Raw genomic sequence first — 7,840 nt, 5'->3', positions numbered from 1 at the left:
TTTAAAAAAATAATTCCGCTCGGAAAAACAAAGAAAAGAAATACTAAACGGACTCCAAAAATCCTGAAATAAAATTTCCCCATCCTCGAAAAATCTAACGGACAGGGTGAACATTTATTTGGGCCTCTAATGCAATTTTGAAAAACGCATATTTTTCCTAATTCAAATAAAATACGATAAAAACTCCGAATAAAATCTTATTTGATTTTAATATTAAATCTCCAATATTTCTTTATTTTGGGGAAGTCATTTTAGCCCCTCTTTTTTTCATAAAAGAAATATTCGAAGAGAAAATAATTAAAATCAAACGATCCTCTTTTCAAAATTTGAGAAAACTAAAATATAAAAATAACGAAATCCCCAACTCTCTCCGTGGGTCCTTGAGTTGCATAAAATTTCTAGGATCAAGCCAAAATGCAATAGAATATGATATGCAATGATGATCTAATGCATAACATTCCAAATTGGAAATTTGGGATGTTACGAAATGGAAATAGCTTACGTTTAACAATACCATTATCCACACCTTTCTTCTTTTGCATATCACACAAATCAACAAAGTTGTTTAGATGGGTAGCGTCATCTTTACTAGGAAGGCCAGAAAACGGATCTTTCATGACAAGATTCAGCAAAGCAGTATTAATTTCACGAGATCCAGCATCGATAAGAGGAGCAATCGGAGTGCTAATAAAATCATTATTGTTGGTATTGGCAAAGCCACACAATTTAGTATTATCTTGAGCCATCGTGACAAGCGAGCAATCCAACACACAAGCAAACAAGACGTAGACAAAAAAGGCAAATAGGAAAAAAAGAGAAGGGGAACGGAAAAAGAGGGCGAATAAAACAGCAAGGGTGAAGTGCGGGAGAGGAAAACGAGAGGCAAATGGCAAATAATGTAATGCGAGGGATAAGAGTTTGTGATGGGTACTTGGTATGTCTTGACTTGTGCGTAGACTCCCCGGCAATGGTGCCAGAAATGGCTCATTGTCGGGAGTCAAATCTTGACTTGACTTGGAGCGAATCTCCCCGGCAACGGCGCCAGAAATCCTTCTTGCTGCCTCTTGAGCACTGCGTTGGTTTTGCCTTGAAGAGGAAAGGGTGATGCAGTAAAGTAGCGTAAGTATTTCCCTTAGTTTTTGAGAACCAAGGTATTAATCCATTAGGAGATCACGCTCGAGTCCCACACACCTACACAAATAAATAAGAACCTCGCAACCAACGCGATAAAGGGGTTGTCAATCCCTTCATGGTCACTTACGAGAGTGAGATCTGATAGATATGATAAGATAATATTTTTGGTATTTTTATGATAAAGATAAATAAAGATGGAAAGCAAAATAAACGACAACAAAAATAGCTAAGTGTTGGAAGATTAATATGATGGAAGATAGACCCGGGGGCCATAGGTTTTAGTAGTGGCTTCTCTCAAGAGCATAAGTATTACAGTGGGTAAACGAATTACTATCGAGCGATTGATAGAATTGAGCATAGTTATGACTTATGAGAATATCTAGGTATGATAATGTATATAGGCATCACGTCCGTCACAAGTAGACCGAAACGATTCTGCATCTACTACCATTACTCCACACATCGACCGTTGTCCAGCATGCATGTAGAGTATTAAGTTCATAAGAGCAGAGTAATGCTTTAAGTAAGATGACGTGATGTAGAGGGATAAACTCATGAAATATGATATAAACCCCATCTTTTTATCCTTGATGGCAACAATACAAGACGTGTAGTTTCCCTTTCTGTCACTGGGATCGAGCACCGCAAGATTGAACCCAAAGCTAAGCACTTCTCCCATTGCAAGAAAGATCAATCTAGTAGGCCAAACCAAATTGATAATTCGAAGAGACTTGCAAAGATGAACCAATCATACATAAAAGAATTCAGAGGAGCTTCAAATATTGTTCATAGATAAACATGATCATAAACCCACAATTCATCGGATCTCGACAAACACACCGCAAAAGAATATGTACATCGAATAGATCTCCAAGAAGATCGAGGAGATCTTTGTATTGAGATCCAAAGAGAGAGAAGAAGCCATCTAGCTAATAACTATGGACCCGTAGGTCTGAAGTAAACTACTCGCACATCACCGGAGAGGCCATGGAGTTGATGTAGAGGCCCTCCGTGATCAATGCCCCCTCTGGCGGAGCTTCGGAAAAGGCCCCAAGATGGGATCTCTCGGGTACAGAAGGTTGCGGCGGTGGAATTAGGTTTTCGTGGTGCTCCTGGATGTTTGGGGGTACGTGGATATATATAGGAGGAAGAAGTACGCCGGTGGAGCAACGAGGGGCCCATGAGGGTGGAGGGCGCGCCCAAGGGGGTAGGCGCGCCCCCTACCTCGTGGCTTCCTCGGTTGTTTCTTGACGCCCACTCCAAGTCTCCTGGATCATGTTTGTTGAGAAAATCACGTTCCTGAAGGTTTCATTCTTTTTGGACTCCGTTTGATATTCCTTTTTCGGCGAAACCCTAAAATAGGCAAAAAAATAGCAATTTGGGCTGGGCCTCTGGTTAGTAGGTTAGTCCCAAAAATGATATAAAAGTGTAAAATAAAGCCCATCAACATCCAAAATAGATAATATAATAGCATGGAGCAATCAAAAATTATAGATACGTTGGAGACGTATCACAAACCCTAGTGACAATGCCGAACCGATCAACCACATGAGTGTGCCGCACCCCACTTTATATAGGCATCCGTCGTGGGCTCAACACTTGGGCCTCGCACGGACCCTAAAGCCCATAAGTCTACTCGGCCACAATCCGAATACAGCTCGGATCACATCCGGCAAATGTCCTCGGATCCGACCTCGTAGGTTCCTTCCCTTAAGCGCGCGACCCCTTAGGTTCAAGCCGGCTTAGTCGCAGTTAGGATCACCTCCGGACTACATGGCTGGTAGCGGCCTCTAGCAAGGCATGCCGACCACCAAGCAGACGTTGAAGCTAGTTAGGCGAACTTGTACATCACACTTTCATTCCTTTTTCCACACGATATATATTGTCGGGCTCAAGGAGAGTCTGTCATCCTTGTGCTAGCCCGACCTCTTTCTCGTTCTAGTGATGCCGACCACAAACCAGATTATCTCATAATCCTTGTCGCATGGCCATGCTTATCCTAGTCGGATCACACGAGGGGCCCAGAGTATATCTCTCCTGATCAGAGGGGAAAATCCCATGTTGCTCGACCATGTCTCACAACATGGGTCTGGACAAGCCCGAAACCTACCTTTGTAACTACCTAGTCACGGAGTAGCGTTTGGTTGGCCCAAAGCAAGGCTGTTACCATCCCTAGTACATGCGCCAGCTCAGGTCTTAGGACATAGAACATATGTTGTACTAAACACTCATAGATGACATATCGCTGCGTCTCATAGTTGGGTCTGTCCAACCCGGACCTTATCTCAACTCGGATCCGACTACGTCGAATTCGACCAGATCCTTCCAAGTCCATATTATCCGGTTAGCATCCAATGCTCCATGGCTAGTGAGACCAAGCCATTGACCGTGTCATATGCTAGCCTAGTTGGCTGCGCGTCCACACAACCCTTTTGACTAGGGACCTTTTAGGACAGTCATCATACAATGCGTAGTCCCACAAACAAGTCACGTACTTGCTGATACACATCGTTGATAATGTCCAAGGACTATCTTCATTCATAAACACATAGGAAATATCATCATACATGATTGCCTCTAGGGCATATCTCCAACCGTCTCCCACTTGCACTAGAGTCAATCAAACAGACATCGAATTCCCATAGCTCTAACGTGCCCCTCATGCTTGGGTTGTGGAAGCGGCTTAGTCAACGGATCCGCAACATTTGCAACCGTGTGAATTTTGCATAACTCTACATCACCACTCTTTACGATCTTTCATATCATGTGATATTTCCGATCTATGTGTCTGACCTTGTGGTGATTCCTCGGCTCCTTGGCTTGTGCGATGGCACCAGAATTATCACAATAAAGTTCCAATGGTTTTACCGAGGCTGGGAAAATACCAAGATCATCCAGAAAGTTTCGGATCCAAACACCTTCCTTTGCAGCTTCACAAGCCGCAATGTATTCGGCTTTTGTAGTAGAATCGGCCACCGTATCTTGCTTGGAACTCATCCAGCTCACTGCTCCTCCGTTCATGACGTACACGAATCCGGACTATGATCGACAATCATCTCTGTCAGTTTGGAAACTAGCATCGGCGTAACCCCTGACGACGAGCTCTTCCTCACCTCCATAAACTAGGAACATCTCTTTAGTCCTTTTCAGGTACTTCAAAATAGTCTTTACCGCTGCCCAGTGACTCTCACCTGGGTTGGCCTGGTATCTACTGAGTTAGGCCTATTGCAAAAGCAACATCGGGCCGTGTACATATCATGGCATACATGATGGATCCGATTGCCAAGGCATACGGAATCCTACTCATCCTGCTTCGCTCATCAGATGTCGAAGGACTCTGAGTCTCGCTTAGCCTTATACCATGTGAGAGTGGCAAGAACCCTTTCTTTGCCTCACTCATGTTGAACCGCTTCAACACTTTATCTATGTACGTGCTCTAGCTTAAGCCGAGCAGCCTCCTTGATCTATCTCTATAGATCTTAATGCCTAAAATGTACATTGCCTCACCAAGGTCCTTCATCGAAAACTTGCCATTCAATGACTCCTTGACCGAGTTCAGCATCAAAATATCATTTCCAATTAGTAGTATGTCATCCACATACAAGATCAAAAACACAATCGAGCTCCCACTTAACTTCTTGTATAAACAAGAGTCCTCTTCGCTTTTGATGAAGCCGAAACCAATGACGACCTCATCAAAATGAATGTTCCAGCTCCGAGATGCTTGCCTCAACCCATAAATGGATCTCTTGAGCTTGCATACCTTACTAGTGCTAGTCGGATCGACAAAATCCTCGAGCTGTATCATATACACATCCTCGGTTAAATTTCCGTGAAGGAAAGCCGTCTTGACATCCATCTGCCATATCTCGTAATCGAAATATGCAGCTATAGCTAGTACGATCCTCACCGACTTTAGCATCGCTACTGGCGAGTAAGTCTCATCGTAGTCAATTCCTTAAACTTGTCCATAACCCTTAGCGACAAGCCAAGCTTTGTGGATCTGAACATTTCCATCCACATCGATTTTCTTCTTAAAGACCCATTTGCAACCAATGGCTGTTACGCCAGGCGGCGGATCAACCAAGTCCCAGACTTGATTCTCATCCATGGACTTTAACTCAGTTCTCATGGCCTCCAGCCATGCCTTGGAATCTTGGCTCACCATCACTTCCGCATACGTGGCCGGCTCGTCACTTTCTAGCAACAATACATCACGCACTCTGCGCAATCTTTCCGACTGATATGACTCCAACGTATCTATAATTTTTGATTGCTCCATGCTATATTATCTACTGTTTTGGGCAATATTGGGCTTTATTTTCCACTTTTATATTATTTTTGGGACTAACCTATTAACCGGAGGCCCAGCCCAGATTTGCCGTTTTATGCCTATTTCAGTGTTTTGAAGAAAAGGAATATCAGGCGGAGTCAAAACGGAATGAAATCAATTGGAGAAGTTATTTTTGGAAGGAAACACACCTGATGGACTTGGACATCACGTCAAGGAAGGAACGAGATGCTCACAAGTGTGGGGGCACGCCCCCCTGTCTCGTGGGGCCCTTGTGGCTCCCCTGACGTACCTCCTGCACCCATATATACTTACGTGACCTAAAACTTCTAGAACGAAAAAATAGATCGGGAGTTCCACCGCCAGAAGCCTCCGTAGCCACCTAAAACCAATCTAGACCCGTTTCGGCACCCTGCCGGAGTGGGCAATCCTTCTCCGGTGGCCATCTTCATCATCCCGGTGCTCTCCATGACGAGGAGGGAGTAGTTCTCCCTCGGGGCTGAGGTTATGTACCAGTAGCTATGTGTTTGATCTCTCTCTCTCTCTCTCTCGTGTTCTTGATTTGGCACGATCTTGATGTGTCACGAGCTTTGCTATTATATTTGGATCCTATGATGTTTCTTCCACCCTCTTCTCTCTTGTAATGAATCGAGTTTCCCCTTTGAAGTAATCTTATCGGATTGAGTCTTTAAAGACTTGAGAACACTTGATGTATGTCTTGCCGTGGATATCTGTGGTGACAATGGGATACCACGTGCCACTTGATGTATGTTAAGGCGACCAACTTGCTGGTTTCGTGACATTGGGAACCTATGCATAGGGGTACACGTTTTCGTTGTGATTCTCCGGTAGAAACTTTGGGGCACTCTTTGAGGTCCTTTGTGTTGGTTGATTAGATGAATCTGAGATTGTGTGACGCATATTGTATAAACATACCCACGGATACTTGAGGTGACATTGGAGTATCTAGGTGACATTAGGGTTTTGGTTGATTTGTGTCTTAAGGTGTTATTCTAGTACGAACTCTAGGGCTGTTTGTGACACTTATAGGAATAACCCAACAGATTGATTGGATAGAATAACTTTGAGGTGGTTTCGTACCCTACCATAATCTCTTTGTTCGTTCTCCGCTATTAGTGACTTTGGAGTGACTATTTGTTGCATGTTGAGGGATAGTTTTATGATCCAATTATGTTAGTATTGTTGAGGGAACTTACACTAGCGAAAGTATGAACCATAGGCCTTGTTTCCTAGCATTGCAATAACGTTTACGCTCACTTTTATCATTAGTTACCTTGCTGTTTTTATAATTTCAGATTACAAATACCTTAATCTACTATCCATATACCACTTGTTTTACTATCTCTTCGCCGAACTAGTGCACCTATACAATTTACCATTGTATTGGGTGTGTTGGGGACACAAGAGACTCTTTGTTATTTGGTTGTAGGGTTGCTTGAGAGAGACCATCTTCATCCTACTCCTCCTACGGATTGATAAACCTTAGGTCATCCACTTGAGGGAAATTTGCTACTGTCCTACAAACCTCTGCACTTGGAGGCCCAACAACGTCTACAAGAAGAAGGTTGTGTAGTAGACATCAAGCTCTTTTCTGGCGCCATTGCCGGGGAGGTTAGTGCTTGAAGGTATATCTTTATATCTTGCAATCGAGTCTTTTAGTTTCTTGTTTTATCACTAGTTTAGTTTATAAAAGAAAACTATAAAAAAATGGAATTGAGTTTGTCTCATAAGCTTCACCTTTTTAATATCTTTCGTGAGTATGATGGAAAGGATAATTGTGCTCAAGTGCTAGAAGAAGAAATCTATAAAATGCTTGGCACTAAATATTTGAATGATGAGCATGATTGCAATGTTGTTAGTACGAATTCCTTGAATATCCATGATGCTAATGATATGCAAAGCCACAAGCTTGGGGAAGCTATGTTTGATGAAGATGATATTTTTTGTCCCCGAAGTTTTGATGAGCAAATTTATTATGATGAAAGCATGCCTCCTATTTATGATGATTATATTGATGAAAGTGGATTTGGAGAGGTCATGACTTTATTTTGTGATGAATCCACTATTTTGGAAGAGGTTCCAATTGATTATGAGAACAAAGTTGCTATCTATGATGATTATTGTGATGACTTGTATGCTACAAAGAATAATGATATCCATGAAACTTGTCATCATGATTTTAGTTTTCAATTGGATTATGCCTCACATGATAATTATTTTGTTGAGCTTGCTCCCACTATTATTCATGAGAAGAATTTTGCTTGTGTGGAGAGTAATAAAATTTCCATGCTCGTAGATCATGAAAAGAATGCTTTAGGTGCTGGTTATATTGTTGAATTCATTCATGATGCTACTGAAAATTATTATGAGGGAGGAACTTATGCTTCTAGGAAT

Source organism: Triticum urartu, chromosome 1, assembly GCF_003073215.2.
Source record: "Triticum urartu cultivar G1812 chromosome 1, Tu2.1, whole genome shotgun sequence".
NCBI classification, from domain to species: domain Eukaryota; kingdom Viridiplantae; phylum Streptophyta; class Magnoliopsida; order Poales; family Poaceae; genus Triticum; species Triticum urartu.
The sequence above is the reverse complement of the archived record's forward strand: the minus strand, read 5'-3'. Positions refer to the sequence as shown.